A 16,721-nucleotide genomic window follows, 5' to 3' on the forward strand; every position below is an offset into this window, starting at 1 on the left:
TGTAGGGTGCAAGTGGCTCTTACAGTGGCTGCTATGAGCAGGTCGATTGGCCCCTGGCCCTTCCTCTCCCTCTCCATGAGGAGAGGAAACAGCGTGATAGACCCACGGGATCCTTCAGATACACCAAGCTGGCTCAGAGAACTGCAGCAAAATGCCTGGCCAGGGTGTAAACTCCACAAGGACAAGGACCACGCTTGCAGAATCCGCAGTGCCTAGCATGATCACTCAGGTCATCTCTGTTCATGGAACTTTCCAGGCCCTCCCCTGCTGGCATCTCATGTAACTCTGCTCCACAGCGGCCTATTTGCCCCTCTGCACTTTAAGCAGGAGCACCGCTCTGCCTCCTTCTCAGCCCAAGTGCTCAAAGGAGGGTGAGGCTAGGGGAGCAGGAAAGCCATGGGCAGAGGCTTTGTCCATGTGGATAATGCTCCTAAATCGGATGTTCATAACTTGCAGCTGCCATAGAGATGCAGTGAGCCAACTGAGCAAAGCTTCCCTGAGAAGAGGATGAGGAATCTGGTTGCATGAATCCTTTTGCTACAAAACAAAAAACTCAAGAAGGCTCACCTGCAATATAGTGAGGGAGACAAGCAAGGAAAGCACCTCAAACGTAAATGTTATGGTGAAACAGGGAATCCATCAGACACTGTCCCTTGCAGATCACGCAGTCACAGTGCGCCAGGGCACAGGTAGGGGGGCACAGCGAGTGTAGCCGAGAAAGCACTGAAAAGACAGCAGTGCTGCAAAAGGGCTCAGCAGATCAACATGCAAGACCAAAGTGATGGAAGGAGCTAAGGCCAAATGGCCCTGAGGAGGGAGAAGGAAAGGCAAAGACCCACTATCATGAACAGGAGCTAAGAAGCAGGGCTCTTCAGAGCCTGGAAAAATCAAGAGCTATAGACTTAGGCAAGAATATGGAGCCAAGTCTGGGTGAGGCTGCTGGGCTGGGTATATGCACTATTGTCCTACGACACAGCGTATTCAGCTTGTCCTCCTTTCAATTTCGAGAAACTCTAGACCTCTTGAACTCTGAATTCCAGTGGGCTGGCATCATCTCCCTGCTTTCACTCTTTGCCCCCCATAGTCTGTTCTCCACCCAGAAGGCAGAACTATTGTTTTCAAAACATAAATCTGATCATGACACTCCTCTGTTCAGAATTCTCCAACAGATTCCGAGTACACTCTGAATACAATGCAGAGTCCTCACTCAGCCCCAGGGGACTCTGTGTACCTCAGTTCCTACCTCCCTTCCCTTTGATGATCCCACTCCATGCAATCTGGCCTTCCTGCCCTTCCTCAAACCTCCACACACACTCCTGTTTAGGGTCTTTGCACTTGCTACTCCCTCTGCTTTGGATATTTACGTGACTCTCTTACTTCGTTCAGGTCTCTGCTCAAATGTCACCTCTTCAGAAAGGCCTCCTCTACCAACCTATCCAAAAGGACAGCCTCAGCTTCTGTCACTCTTCAGCCCTTGCCCTTACACTCACTCATCTCATGCTCACCCACAGCTTCTACTGCAAAAGTGCTTCTGATTCTTTGCCTAAAAACTTTCCCCGGACCCAAGAGGTATACTCATCCTTGCCCAGGGGGCAGGTCAGAAACGCCCCAGGGGCAGCCATCAACCAAAGACAGATAGGAGTCAGTGGATAAATCATCAGCCTCACGTCCTTCTATGGGACAATTCTGAGGCCTGTTCCACACTACATTCCAAGGTCCCCAGTGGGATTGCGCCCCAGTTGCCCACAGTGGCCATCTGCTTGATAACACAGCCTTTATTGGCTTCCTTCGTTTGTCTTCTATACTCTCCTGCCAGTATTTCCTGAGATCCCCTCCCCAAAAAATCACTAGCACTCAAATCTTTGTCACAGCATCTGCTTCAAATTAAGATACCACCCATCGCCTCCTCCTAGTACAGTGCCCAGCACATAGTGGGTACCCATATATTTGTTGAATGAATGAATGAATGAATTGCCATAGGTTCACTTGAACCTTCACCTTGGCAATGCTGTTGATCAAGAAGCATTTTGTGTCTCATCTGGAAACTCGTTTTACATACAGACGATTAGCCCTTGTTTCAGCTAGAACACAGACTCTGAGAAAGACCTGGGATCCACATAGCTTTCTTTTGAGCAACAGTGCAACTTATGAAAGCAGTTCTTCTGCTGACATCCCAGAATGGGTCCTCTATCTAGAAATATGTTCCTTCTCTTAAAACCCAACAGATAGATGCGCCATCTCTTGAACTCTAAACTGTAGCACGTAAAGAATGAGCACAAGAGTATCATTAAAAGTTGCTCCTAAAATGCCCTCCAGACGCAAAATCCTTGCACTTCTGTGGCTTCCCCTGGAAGCTCTAAAGTCAAGAACTGGGGCCAGCTCTTAGGATTAGGACCAGCTACATAACATGCAGGGCCCACTGCCAGAGGAAAACACAGGGTCCCTTGTTATTAAGAATTTCAAGGCAGTGACAGCAGATAGAATATTAAACCAAACACAGAGCCCTTCTGAGTCCAGGGCCCTGCACAGGTCACACCCATGAAGGCTGCCCTGCCAAGAACTCATCAAGGATAAACTATCAGAGACCTCCTAAGACAGCTCCCTTGGCATTGATTATTCTCAGAGAAAAGAGAAACAGCAGTGTTCTGTTTTATTTTAGGTTAAGCCACCACAAGACTATACAACTCTTTAACAGCAGAGGCCTGTGGGCAGCTCTCCAGAGCAGTTCGGCTCACATCACCTTCAGACTTCCCAAACACCCACAGAATCAATCATAGCGCATAACTCCCCGCTGCCTGCCCAATGGTTCCAACTGCTGACAACTTGGGGGTTGCAATTACCCTGTGGAGTCCCACGGTTTAAACACACGATTATATAACTGAGAGAGGCAGAGAACTTGCTTTTAGATGCCAGAGGATGCAAAAGGTCTCAGGATCTATTTTTAAAAAATCCATTCAGGTTCATGGCTCAGGGGTTGGGGGTTGGATGGCACAGCTAAAAGATCAGAAGGTTTGGCAGAAAAACGAAAGGGGAACAAAATGGCCTGATAATGTCATACCTAAGCTTCCGGGACACATATTTGAGGGAACGTACAGATCGAGGTCATTCCAGGACACAGCCGTGACTACAGCAGACCTGTAGAAATATGTTCAAAATGGGAAAATGGTTTAAGGACACTTAGAATTGTGAGATGCTTAATACGTTTTAGGGAGAGAAGGAGACGCAGTCTGCTAATGTGCATTGTAGATCCCCAAGAGGGGCATCCAGGATGAGTTTCCAAGCACAACTGACCACAGGACCTTTGACTGGCCAGGAAACTGGTAGGGCCAGAGGTCAATAGGACAGACTTTTTTTAAATGGCAACTCAGAGCACATTTAAAATCCAATTAACCACAAACCCTATTTCCTGATATGCCAGATGATTTGTTTTCTATACAAAATGCTTTTGAATGTTTTTCTTTGTGTTCAATCCTGCTTTAAAATGCAAAAGAAATGACTATCTCCATTTGATATATTAGTATTTAGCAGAATTTCATTTCATGAAAAATTACTCTACTGAATTAACCTCTGCAGGGTATAGGATACTGCGCCAGGTCTTCATGTTGGGGACTCCGGGAGCCATACAAAATCACTTTAAAGTGTATCAAGGAGCAGGGAGTTAATTATCAGACATTTCTGGATTAAAATCCTGGTTCTGTTCTGCACAGGTCACGTGACTTCAAGCATCGATTAACCTGCCTGTGTTTCCGCGTCCTTTTATGGTTAAAGGAGGGAGTACCCACCTCTCAGAGGTGCTGTGAGGGAGAAATCAGAGAACAGCCAATGTCCTCAAAAAGAACATGCTCAAACCAAACTCTAGATGTCCCCCAGAACCCTGTGTCTAGGCTGCAGACTCTGTGCTCAGGCCCACATCCTTGTAAACCCAATTTCTAGTCTGTAACAAATCCTGATGGCTTGTCATTCAAAAGACCCCAAATCCGATCACTCCTCACCAGCCCCAGCAGCCTCGTCTGGTTCCAGGCACTCTCACCTGGACCTCTGCCAATTTCCTCTCTGGCTTCCCTGCTCCCTCCAGAGTCCCCCTTTAATTTATTCTCAACACAGCAACTAGAGGAGTTGTTAAAATGAAAAAACCACTCTGAATAACAAAGTCCTTACTTTGGTCTAAAGCAGTGTTTTCTCAACTGGGTGTGACTTTGCATCTCAGAGGACATTTGGCACATTTTTAATAGTCTCAATGGGGAGACGTGGAGTTGGGCGGGGGACGCTACTGGCATCTAGCAGGTAGAGCCCAGGGATGCTGTTAAATATCCTACAATGCACAGGACAGCCCCCTACAACAAAGAATTATCCAGCCCAAAATGGCAGTAGTGCTGAAGTAGTCTGAACTCCCCCTACCTCCACCTCTGAACTCATCTACTCCTCTTCCCCTACCCTCTCTACACTGCAGAACGGTATCCTTGCTGCTCCTTGCACATGCCGAGGGAGTCCCACACAGAGTCATCGTTCTCTCTGCTTAGAATGTTCCTCCTGAAGATTCCACATGGCTCCTTACTGCACTGTCTTCAGGCCTCCGCCAATCACCTTATTTTAAGGTGCAATTCCCCTCACTCCAGCCCTGCATTCTCCATGCCCCTTTGCTCCACAGAACTTATCACCATCTGGCACACCTGCCACTTCACTTGGGTTTCTGTCTTCTTCCACCCCCTGGAATGTAAGCTCTCTGAAGGGGGAGACTTTTGTCTAATTTCTTCATACCATGTACCTGGCAAATAGGAGGCACTCAGTAAATATGTGCTGAAATGAATGAATGAATATATGAATATTACCTTGTAGATGGACCTGAATTGTGTCTCAGAGAAAGCTTCTAGTTTGAGTGAGGGTGAAAAAGTATACGTTTAATGAAAAAACGAATGGGTAAAGATACATGCACCCCTATGTCCATCGCAGCATTATTCACAATAGCCAAGACTTGGAAGTAACCTAGGTGTCCATCAAGGGACAAATGGATAAAGAAGATGTGGTATGTATACAAAATGGAATGTTATTCAGCCATAAGAAATGATGAAATCTGGCTATTTGTGACAACACGGATGGACCTTGAGGGTAGTATGCCAAGTGAAATAAGTCAGAAGGAGAAAGTCAAATACCATATGATTTCATTCATAAATAGAAGGTAAAAACAACAACAAACAATTACATAGAGACAGAGATTAGATTGGTGGTTACCAGAGGGGAAGTGGGAAGGAAGGAGGGAAAAAGGGGTAAACTAGGCACACGTGTGTGGTGATAGAGTGTAATTCGTCTTCGGGTGGTAAACATGATGTAATCTACACAGGAATCGGAATATAATGATGCACACCTGAAATTATACAATGTTATAAACCAATGCTATCGCAATAAAAAGAAAAGATCACATACCTGTGCCCCCCCAAAAAAGTAAGTGTTTAGTATTACCAAGGCTATAGTCATAATTTATTTTGTATCAAAACAGAGAGATCTATAAGAATAATTCCCAACGGACTCCATAATGCTATCATGACAAACGCATGGAGGGCAGTGAAGGGAGCCTAGACCACCCGACCCCTGAAACGTCCTTCAATCACAAGTGACACATATGAAGGGTTAAACTACTGGATGATGTTTGTCTAGGGTAACTGTAGTTTTACAAACTAAAAATCAGTGTGTGTTGTTGGAAAACTGCAACTATAATTAGGGAAGATAAAGGGACAGAATATTTAAAAGTCAGGACAGTTCTAGACACTCGACACTAAACAATGTTTTATTTTCAGAGTCCCTTCAATCAGTAACATTCCATGGTTCTATGAAATACTTACTGAGCCCATACACAGCAATGTATTACACACGAAGTCAACAGAACAATAAAGAACACACACTCCTTGCCCTCAGAGGGTTTACAGTCTGGCATGGAAGTTAAGATAGTCGTACTGTTGAAGTGAACCAAAGCACACAGTGACAGCAAAAGGCAGACTGGTTTCAGTGTTACAGAGGAACACAGAAAGTGCAATTGGGGTCCTCAGCACACGGAGGGGCAGGGAAGGTCTGGAGCAGGAGGTGGCCCTAGAATTTCTTGGAGAGACAGCATAGGGAGGGCATGGCTGTGTTTTGCAAGTGGCAAGTCTTCCGATTTGGCTGGAACAAAGGTCACCTGTAAGGAAGCAGCAGGAAGCAAGTAAAAGGGTCACTGAGGCCAGAGCACAGAGGGCTGGATGCCCAGGGCAACTGGCTCAGGTTCAGTTTGAAAGGACAGGCCGACAGCTGACACAGGCAGCTCAAAGGCAGCAGCGATGGTTTTTACTTCTCTGGGTTTTCCTGTACTTTCCAGGGGGCAGCATGGCTAGAAGGAAAGATACTGATTTAGATGTGCAGGTTGGGAAGGGAAGCTTAAGACAACTACATAATTCTAGCTGGATGTAGAAGGAACCTGGCCGAGAGACAGGAAAGTAGGTCCAGGCAAAGGGGGCCTGAACCATCCCATGGGAAGCAAGAGAGAGGCAGTTGCTAACCCCACAGAGTTTTCCCACACCCAGAAGGCACACAAACAGTCAGACAGGAAGGCGAGAAAAGTGAGGTCACTGGATGCCATGACCTCAGGGACCATTCAAGCCATTCCATAAAATTACAATGCCCAACGTTTTATTGGGTTTATCAGTTGGTTTCAGAGAAGTGGAATAAAAGGTACAAGATTATTTTCCACAGATGTTATAGCGGCCCTTTCCTGAAAAGAGCCTCACCCCAATCAAAAACCTCTAAAACTCAGATGGAAGTTTCTAGATTGTGTTGGCAGAGGCCAATCTGTTATTAACAGAATAAAACAATCAGAATGGGTTATAACAAATATATATTTTTTAAACTTTCTTTTGACTCATCTCATCAGTGGGTATGTAAAATGTAAAGTCAGAAACCAATACAATATGAAATTGGTTTAAGATTTGTTAAATCTGATTTTAGAAAGGAGGTACCTGTGGTTAAGGGACAATAAGGGTCATCCATCATCCATGCATGAGCATTCTTTTATCTGACAGATACAGAGTGAGGTCCTACTCTGTGTCAGGTACGATTCAAGGTGTTTGGGACATACCAGTAAACAAACAAAAGCCGCCCCCGATCACGACACATACATTCTAGAGAGGGGAGAGGGAGTAAACAATAAGCCCATAGTTAGATCATATAGTAAGTTGAAAGGTGGTGAATGTCATGGGAAAACAAATAAAGAAAAGGTTAGGGGTTGACAAGAAGGGAAGCAAAGACTTGAAGGAGGTGAGGCAATTGCCATGCAGATAAGTGGGGGAAGGGAGAGCATCACCGGGCCAGGAAAGAGCCAAGAAAAAGACCCTCAGATCAGCACAGGCCTGTGTTCTCAAGAACAGCCAGGAGGCCGGTGTGGCTAAGCAGAGGGAGCTAGAAATGAGATAATGGAGGTAAGAAGAGGTCACATTGTGCCGGCCCGAGAGGCCATGGGCAAGATGTGACTTGTACTCGGAGAGAGATGAGGACCCACTGGAGGATTCTGGGCAGGGAGGGACAGTCTGGCTTATGCTTAACAGGTCACTCTGGCTGCTGAGTGGAGAAGAGACCACAGAGGGGACAAGCCTGGAAGAAAAGAGACCAGGAATCCAGGCGAAGGAGAACGTGGCTAAGAGCAGGGTGGCAGCAATGGAAGTGGTGAAAAGAAGGTGGGTATCTTCTGAAGGCAGAGCAGATAGGACTTACCAACACGCCATGTATCAGTGTAGGAGAAAGAAAGGAGTCAAGGATGACTCTAAGAACAAGACTGAATAACACGCAAGTGCTAAATGTCAGTATAAATACCAAAAAGATCTCTACAAAAGGTTATCATTCAGGCAAACACTAGGTTTCAATTTAGCACCTGCTACTTAACAGGGGATTCCATTCCAGGAAGTTTGCCCACAAAGAAGCAAAGGATTCATGGTCAGCAAGTCTCCCCTGTGTGTAGCTCTGTTCCAACAGAAAAACTAGAGTGGCGTACAGCAGGGCAAGCATTACATAATTAACATGTGTGACTGTCAAGTTACTATTTTTTCTAACAAAAGCAGGGCCTAGAGATACGTGTTACATGTATGCAACAGTACATAAAACCCTTATTAGCACCCAGCACCTTACAACCCAGAAATCAGTCCATAGTGGCAATGTTTTATTTCTCTAAAAGTCAACTAGTTGTATAAAAATGTTGTTTCCTACTCATAAAAATCACAGGGGAATTTTGAGGCAGGATGTTAGACTACGATCCCCGAGTGCTTTCTTTTGACAGTAATTTAAATTTCAAAACACAACATAAAACCCATGGTCATAGGACTGTTATCAATCGCAATCATTTTTAGAACTAAAGAAACTGCGTGGCTTCCCAAATACAGCACTGTCAATGACATCACCACATGGTATCCATCGTGCTGGGAGTGTTTCATCTAGATCTTTAAAGGAAGTGCTTTCTAAGGTGAAGAAAACCACCTTGAGCTCATTCTGAGCCAAATAAGGCAACCTGCTCCAACAAAATAAGAAAAACCAAACTGAAAGAAAGCCAAGAAAGAAGATAAACGGTTTGATCCCTTCTCCATTTTCTTCCATTGCCACAAAACCAGTGTGATCATCTTTGCCCAAGAATTGTCTTCAAAATCATTGCAGAAAGTGCTCAGAGTTTAAAAGTCACTGCACAGAATAGGATGTCTTCTACCCTCAATTTCATTCCTTCTTTGAAAGTTCCCATATTCTAGTACATTCCATGCTTTAGATTTTTTAAATGAATTTTGCCCCTTTTAAAGGAAACACAGGAAAACAAAATCTGAACTTGCAAAAATGATAGAGCAGGAGGGTAGCTCCTGTTGAAGCAGATTCCTCAGTTTATTAATATATTTACTACAAAGTAATCTACTTATATCTAGATAGAAAGACCAAGGGTATAAATATACTAGAACTGTAAGAAATTATTAATATTCAATCATTTTGACCAAGAAAAACACCAATTTCATGTGGTTCAACCTAAGACTTACCAGTAATACATCAGAATGTCCAATTTGCAATTACAATAATTTCTCAAGTAATACACACGAACAAGAAAATCCGATTCTATTTTCCCTAATCCAATTTGCATACAACTTTCAACATCTGTATACAATATTTCCAAAAACCATAAAAAGCACTTAAAACATTACTCATCACTCGCTAACTGCAATTACGAACAAGAGAACTTAAAAACAATGATAAATTAGATAAGACCAGCCTTTTTATCTAAATAAGTATCTCTAGCTTGATGGTCCCTTTGATGCTGCTCTAAAACTTCATTTTAAAGACCTAGCAGAACTTTCTTCTCTCTCACCCGTGGTCACAGGAAAGAATTTCTACCTCCTCTGAAGGACCACAACCCTTTCCCCATGCTCCCTGCTCTATCTTGTTTCAGGGTCCTCTCTTCCATCTTGTTCTGGAGGAGCCCCACCAGCCTATTCATTATTTTATCCTCCACAGCACTAACTGAAAGACGGAGGCAAACGTGGTCAAGGAAAATGCTTCCTGCCACCGTGTCATTGGAGGTGGGCTGAGTGATCCAATCTGGAGTGACCCAGTTACCTGCAGGGGCGTCTTGGCCAGGATACAAACAACAGCACAGGTTACTTTCATGGGATGGGTGAGTCCCCCGCTCCTCTGGGCTATAAGAGGCATTTGCGCTGAAGAGTACAGAAAACTCTAGAGACCACTTGTGTTCAGACAGCATCCTCCAGAGGCAGGAGAGGTTGTGGACTGTGTTCTCACTACAATTTAATCGGCACACACGGATTCTTCCTGGTTTGGGAGGCAGAGCAGTTTGACTCCCTGGCTCCTGAAGAAAGGCGTTTTGGGTCCTAAGTCCTTACTGAGTGAACACTTCAGGTCCCGTTAAACATATTCTTCCTTGTAAATACGATTTGAAATGATCAATTAAATGTGACTAAAACTGAGTGGTTATTTTTTACTTTTCCTTCACATGTGTCCCCAAGCTGTTCCCCCGATGACGCCCAGAGCACAGTCAGGATTCAGGTGAGACCTCTGAGCAAAGAGAGCAACACCCAGCACCTCCTCACCTCCCACCAGCTGAGGTACAGGGGTTTCAGCACTAGGTGACCAACAAGTCCTGGTTTGGAAACTGAAAATCCCATGTCCCAGGAGCTTCCCTGTCCCAGGCAAACTGGGATGGTTAGTCACCCTATAATAAGAGCTCATTTCCCAGGCTATGAAAAGCCAGCTCCATGCCTCTCAATCTCTACCTCTGCCAGTAGCTTTCTGTCACTTGTAATGATGGCCAAGCAGGTAAATCGCCCAAGTATGCACTCAGTAAATACCACAGATGCATCTTCTGTAATAGCCCACAGGGTACAGAGGCACAGTCCCAGGTTAGACCTATGGACGACTGGGCAAATTCCCACCAGCCTTCACTTATAGACAAAAAAGGAAAAAGAAGGCTTCCTTAAGTACCTTGTCCTGGCCTAATGGCCAGGCCAACGTGAAAGAGTCCCTTTAACCATGAGAGTCCCAGGTGACTGATAGCATCGGCATGAGAAAGAACCATTAGCCCTTTACTCACATGAGTGTGATGAAGCAAGAGCCAGCACCCAACTCTGAGCACAAAGCTGAATGACTTTTAAAGACAAAGAACCAACTCTTCAACAAGGTAGCTTTTATTGCCATAAAACTACTCCGGCGCATGATCAATTCATCTATGCAAAATGTATTTTTTGAACATGTACCCTGGGCCAGGCTATGGGTGAGATGCTGTGGAAAAAGATCAACAAAATAAAGACTCCCCCCATCGCTGTTCTCATAACTGTTCTTAAAATCGATTACTCACTCTGCCCTTCCTTTCCTCAAAATCATTTCAGGAAGTGAGCCCAAGATTTGAAAGTAATTCCAAAGTCCCACTAATATTGATCTTGATCTCTTTTCTGTAGCCAAAATATATATATATGTATTTCAATAGATAGGCACCCTTTTGGGATACTGCATCAGTATTATTCTAAGAAACTCTACAGAGCAACTATTATTTGTCTCATATTGTTGTCCTAGCAAGACTGTTATGGACTGAATGTTTGTGTTCCCCCAAATTCATATCTTGAAGCCCTAATCCCCAAGGTAATGGTATTTGGAGGGAAGGCCTTTGGGAGTTAACTAGGGTTAGATTAGGTCATGAGGGAGAGGCCCTCATGATGGGATTAATGCCCTTATAAAGAGTAAGAGATGGGGCCAGCCCCATGGCTGAGTGGTTGAGTTCATGTACTCCACTTGTACGGCCCAGGGTTTCGCCAGTTCTGATCCTGGGCGAGGACCTAGCACCACTCATCAAGCCATGCTGAGGCGGTGTCCCACATGCCACGACTAGAAGGGCCCACAACTAAAATATACAACTATGTACTGGGGGGCTTTGGGGAGAAGAAGGAAAAGTTAAAAAATAAATAATAAATAAATAACATCTTTAAAAAAAATGACTAAAGAGTAAGAGACACAGATCTCTGTCCTTCTCAACCTGTTCCCACCAAGGAAAGATCATGTGAGGACACAGCCAGAGGAGAACCGTCTACAAAAGAGGAAGAAGGCCCTCACCAGACACCAAATCTGCTGGTACCTTGGTCTTGGGCTTCTCAGCCTCCAGAATTGTGAGAAATAAATGTTTGTTGTCTAAGCCACCCCGTCTATGGTATTTTGTTAGAGCAACCCAAAATGACTAAAGTAGAGACCCAGAAGGTTTAAGGAAAATATATATACTCAAACAGCCCTCAAGGAAACATTTTTTATTGTTGGACATTATCAAGACTTACTCTGAGATAAACCTTGAATGGTCATCGATATGCCAAGAGAAAACAATGCTCGTCACCTGGAGTCTCCTATGACAGATGCCCCATGACACTGGCAGTCTGTTTGCAGAAATTAAGTGGATGAGCGCCAGTCTTCCTCGAAAAGACTAATATCATGAACACAATGTCAGTACATGAGAACTGCACACAGTGTATGAGGCCAAAGGCATTTGAAGGCCCTCGACAGTTGGCAACCATTTGGGCATCTCTGGTGGCCACATCTTGATCAGCTATTCAAAGTTTGGTCAACGTCCTAAATTCCAAAGAATTTCCCCAGCAGCAAAACCAGGCAGAACATATGGGCCCTGCAGCTTAAGTGCCTCATTCACAGTAGACTTATCATCTCCACAAGTCTCACCACAGCATTTGGCAAGCCCACGTCTGGATAACAAGTTCAAGGACGTTTGTTCAATTACTGCTCAAGTGCCTAAATAATTTTGTTAGAACCCAGTTTTCCAGGGTATGAGAGCAACGGCTGATCCACATGGAATCACATTACAAACTCCCTCTCAATGAGACCATTCTTAGGAAAACTATATCCTTTTTTTCCCCCACAGAATTTGCACTTGGAGTCCTTGAGTGGGTGAGAATGAATGTGATCTTCAGCTAAGGGATGAGTTGACGACACTGAAATGATCTGTAGACCTGCAAGTCACCAATGACTGCAGTCTACCCTTCAGGTTAGCAGGAGTGCCCATCTTTGTGTTAAAGGCAGCAGTTATACTAGAAATGACACTTTTCCCCTGTGCAGAAGGTGATTTCAAGGGGAAGAGCACTACTCATGCTAAATTGAGTTTGGGCAAGAGGCAGCCCTGAAGGGCTGACTTCAGCGTGCATTCTCCCCTACAGCAACCCTACATCATCACTACCTCGCAAAGCCCCAGCTTGCAGAATTGAGACAGTAGCACCAGTTTTATTAGGGAAAAATTCTCCATCAAGCAGCTCATTCTACTTGTGAGATTTAAATCTCTGAACAATTAGTACTAGTACTCACGAGAAGAATGCTTTCAACAATACCACAAATTATTTTATGTAATAATTATTTTATGTAATAATTTGATGTCTCAGCAGTGATGCCAAGACACAGAGAGATTTTTATGATGATGAATATTTGGCCCATAAGATACTGAGGACAACTCATGCTTCTGTTCAGAACCTTCTATTTTACTTACTGATGCAAAATGAGGGACTTCAGCACAGAAATTCTAGGGCACGTGTTGATTTATGTCTAACATTCAGGAACGTTACATTCCCAAACAGGGCAGTGGTAGCACAGCCTGCTCTCACATTTTATGGTGAATGCTCTGTTTCTATGTTCCCCAATAATTCTTGCATGTGCTTCTCCACATTTTCCTCATTCTCACCAGAGAAGAGACTGTATTGGGTACTGATGTATTTTGTTTCATTTTGTTCTATTCAAGACAAATAATTTCAGAATTTTCAAGTGTAAGGGAACCTGAGATCATCTATTCCAACCCATGATTTCGAGGAAGAGGACAGTGAAGTGTAGAGAATGGAAAACATGTAAGCTTTAAATAACATGCTCCTTCATAATTACTTTCTCTAGTTCACTAAAGCAAACATGTACTCAAAGAGATTAAAATACCCAAAACACTAGACTGCTAACCTTTGGCATATCTAATTCAACATCGAGCGAAGAAATTTTCATCTTTCTCAGTGAAAAATCTAAGCAAACCCACTGTATTAGTTTTCTACTCCCATAACAAAATCCACAAACTTAGTGACTTAAAATAATACAAATTCATTATCTTAAAGTTGTGTAGGTCAGAAGTACAACACGGTCTCACCAACCTAAAATCAAGGTGTCCAGAGGGCAGTATTCCTTTCCAGATGCTCTGGGGAAAATCTGTTTCCTGGCCATTCCTTCTAGAGGCCACTCACACTCCTTGGCTCATGGCTCCCTTCCTCCATCTTCAAAGCCAGCAATGGTTAAGTCAAGTCCCAAATTCCTTTCATGCTTTAGATTTCTCCTGCCATGTCTTCCAACCTCCTGGCTCGCTTGCTCTCCTTCTCTCTCTTTGACAACAGTCAGTTAAAGTTCTCTACTTTCAAGTACTCACATAATTAGACTGGGCTCACCCAGATTATCCAGGATAATCTAGCTGTCTCAAGGTCCTTAACCTTAATCCCACCTGCAACATCCCTTTTGCCATGTAAGGTAACATTTACAAATTCTAGAAATTAGGATTGGACATCTTTAGGAGGCCATTATTCTGCCTACCATATCTGCCCACCCTTCCGATCCCTCACCTTATTAAATGGCCCCACAATCCATCTGGTGACCAGGTCAGAAACCTGGGACACACGCCTGGATTAATACCATCTATTTACACTCTACATCCACTTAGTGGCTAAATCCCACTGACTCCAAACTCTAACTCTGTCAGGTACCAGTCTCCACTTATCTACACTCTGCTATGTCCAAGGTCAGCGCCTCCCCTGAATTCCTCACTTCTTTTCCTTGCCCTGGCACCTGCCTCAATTTTTTTTTAGTTACCTACACTGTCCTTCTGAAGCCACGTGTTTCAGGTAAGGTGTGCTCCAGCCCCAGTTCAAGGGGAGGAGTCTTGATTGGTCTAAGCTAGTCACGGTGGCTCCTATGCCCTTTGCCAGTCACTTTTCAACATGAATGGAACATGGGTCCCTAATGAAGTCAGTGAGCCACTGAATTAACCAACTCTGGAATCACTTTACCTTGAGATTTCCTGTTAGGTGACACAAATTATCTTGTTATTTAAGCAAAATTGAGTTGAGGATTTCTGTTACTTTGCTGCTAAAAATATCCTAAATGGTACATGGCTCATTAAAATGACTACACAACTCTACTCACTGTCCTACTTGCTCCCTAGTCTCCCATCACCTCCAACTATCCATCTTTCACTTGCAAGCAAAATACCTTTTCGAAGCCACCTATCTTTCAGGTATTCCTCTACTCAAAACGCTTCAGTGATGTCCCGTTACCCATATCTGTGGTTCTCAAAAAACTGTGTTTATATACCTTTAAAGAATCTAGAAAACTACGCAACCAAAAGTCAATTTTAAGTTGATATCAATTTTCTTCATCATACATTTGAAAGAGTTGTTAAAGATATAATTTCTGGCATGTTGTAAATGCTGACATTTTAAGTAAAACAACTGTTATATTATTCTTTAAAAACCCACAAGAGGGGCTGGCCCCGTGGCCGAGTGGTTAAGTTCGCGCGCTCCACTGCAGGTGGCCCAGTGTTTCGTTGGTTCGAATCCTGGGCGCGGACATGACACTGCTCATCAAACCACGCTGAGGCGGCGTCCCACATACCACAACTAGAAGGACCCACAACGAAGAATATTCAACTATGTACCGGGGGGGCTTTGGGGAGAAAAAGGAAAAAATAAAATCTTTAAAAAAAAAAAAAAAAAACCCACAAGAATCTAAACACCACAGAGATTTGATGCCCATAACTATCCATTTAAAAATAAATAAGCTCTTCTTTAACATTTATCATGCCTTCCTCATATTTCCATTCTATTCCACTGCAAAATTTTACTTTAACGAACATATCTTTATGATTCAAAGTATTTTATTGATTGACCTATCAAACATCCCTCTACATACCAAAACTATGTATATAACTTAGAATTTTGTTATAATTTACTTTGAATTTAGATGCTAAGGGTGAAATAATTTCTTCTGAGTTATACAACATTTACTTGTAAACAACTGAGAAAAACCACATAAATATAATAAAATTTTAGTCATTAATTATTAAACATAAAAAATTAAAATTGGGGCCAGCCCAGTGACATCGCAGTTAAGTTCATGCACTCTACTTCGGCAGCCCAGGGTTTGCCAGCTCGGATCCCAGGCACGGACCTACGCACCGATCATCAAGCCATGCTGTGTCAGGCGTTCCACATATACAGCAGAGGAAGATGGGCACAGATATTACCTCAGGGCCAGTCTTCCTCAGCAAGAAGAGGAGGATTGGGGGCAGATGTTAGCTCAGGGCTGATCTTCCTCAAAAAAAAACACAACAAACTTTATTTGAAATCTCTCTATATATCAGACGGATAGAGCTTTTTAAAAATTAACCCATGCATCTATGGATGAATATTCCTTAATGCTAAAATATAAAGGTTTAGCATCAATTTTATTCCACCTTTACATATTTCTATGCATAAGGGCTGACAAACCCTTTTGGCCTAAATAAGTAGGCAAGTGTATTGGGGTTTAGCTATAGCCACATCACTCAAATCTCTGAAGTCCTTTTGAGTTCGAAACCATCAAAGACAGTGATCCATCATCAAAATTGCTTTTAATTACCTATCAACTGATGATCCAAATATGTCTTCAATTTTGCTACAAGCAAAGTGTTCTTTTGTTTAGCACTTGGACTCTTTTCACATCACATGACAATGCACCATATTAAGATTCTAGAAAGATGAGAGGAATGCCTTCCTTCTGTAAAAAGGGAGAAGGGGGAGCAGATGCATTCTCAGGCGGGTCAATTTTAGGAAAGAATGCAAATAAAAGTAGAAAATCTGGACAGTTATTCCCTTGAGAGTCTCTGAGCCCTCGCATGTGCCCCATCAGAATATCATCCTTTGTGCCCTAAGGTGTGCCTAAAGCCATTTTGAAAACGGCTGGCCTGTAGGATAACATCAAAATTTGTTCGCATGTAACACAATGCCTTTCATGATCTGATGCAGGCTCTCGTCCCACTTCCCACCCTTATCTCTCTACACCTGGCTCTCTACACCAGCTGGAGAAACTGCATTACATATCCTGGCTCTAAGTTTGCTCTCAAGAGGAACATGTGTCAAAAGACTTCCTTCCTTTACTACACTTTGACCCATAGCCTG

At 43.5% G+C, this 16,721-nt stretch overlaps 1 protein-coding gene across 16 annotated transcripts in view; it reads right to left on the reverse strand.

Moving 5' to 3' along the window:
• Positions 1-16,721, reverse strand: part of PLCB4 (phospholipase C beta 4) — a 388,953-nt gene that overhangs the window by 267,937 nt on the left and 104,295 nt on the right. The window contains exon 1 of one of the 16 annotated variants that reach the window (XM_070587868.1): positions 16,183-16,320. The exons of the other annotated variants lie outside the window; for them this stretch is intronic. The gene's annotated coding sequence lies outside the window, so the exon portion shown is untranslated. Of the gene's footprint in view, positions 1-16,182; positions 16,321-16,721 lie in introns of those variants that run through there. 16 annotated transcript variants of the gene reach the window in all.

The sequence above is a fragment of the Equus przewalskii genome, chromosome 21 (assembly GCF_037783145.1).
Source record: "Equus przewalskii isolate Varuska chromosome 21, EquPr2, whole genome shotgun sequence".
In the NCBI taxonomy this organism is placed as follows: domain Eukaryota; kingdom Metazoa; phylum Chordata; class Mammalia; order Perissodactyla; family Equidae; genus Equus; species Equus przewalskii.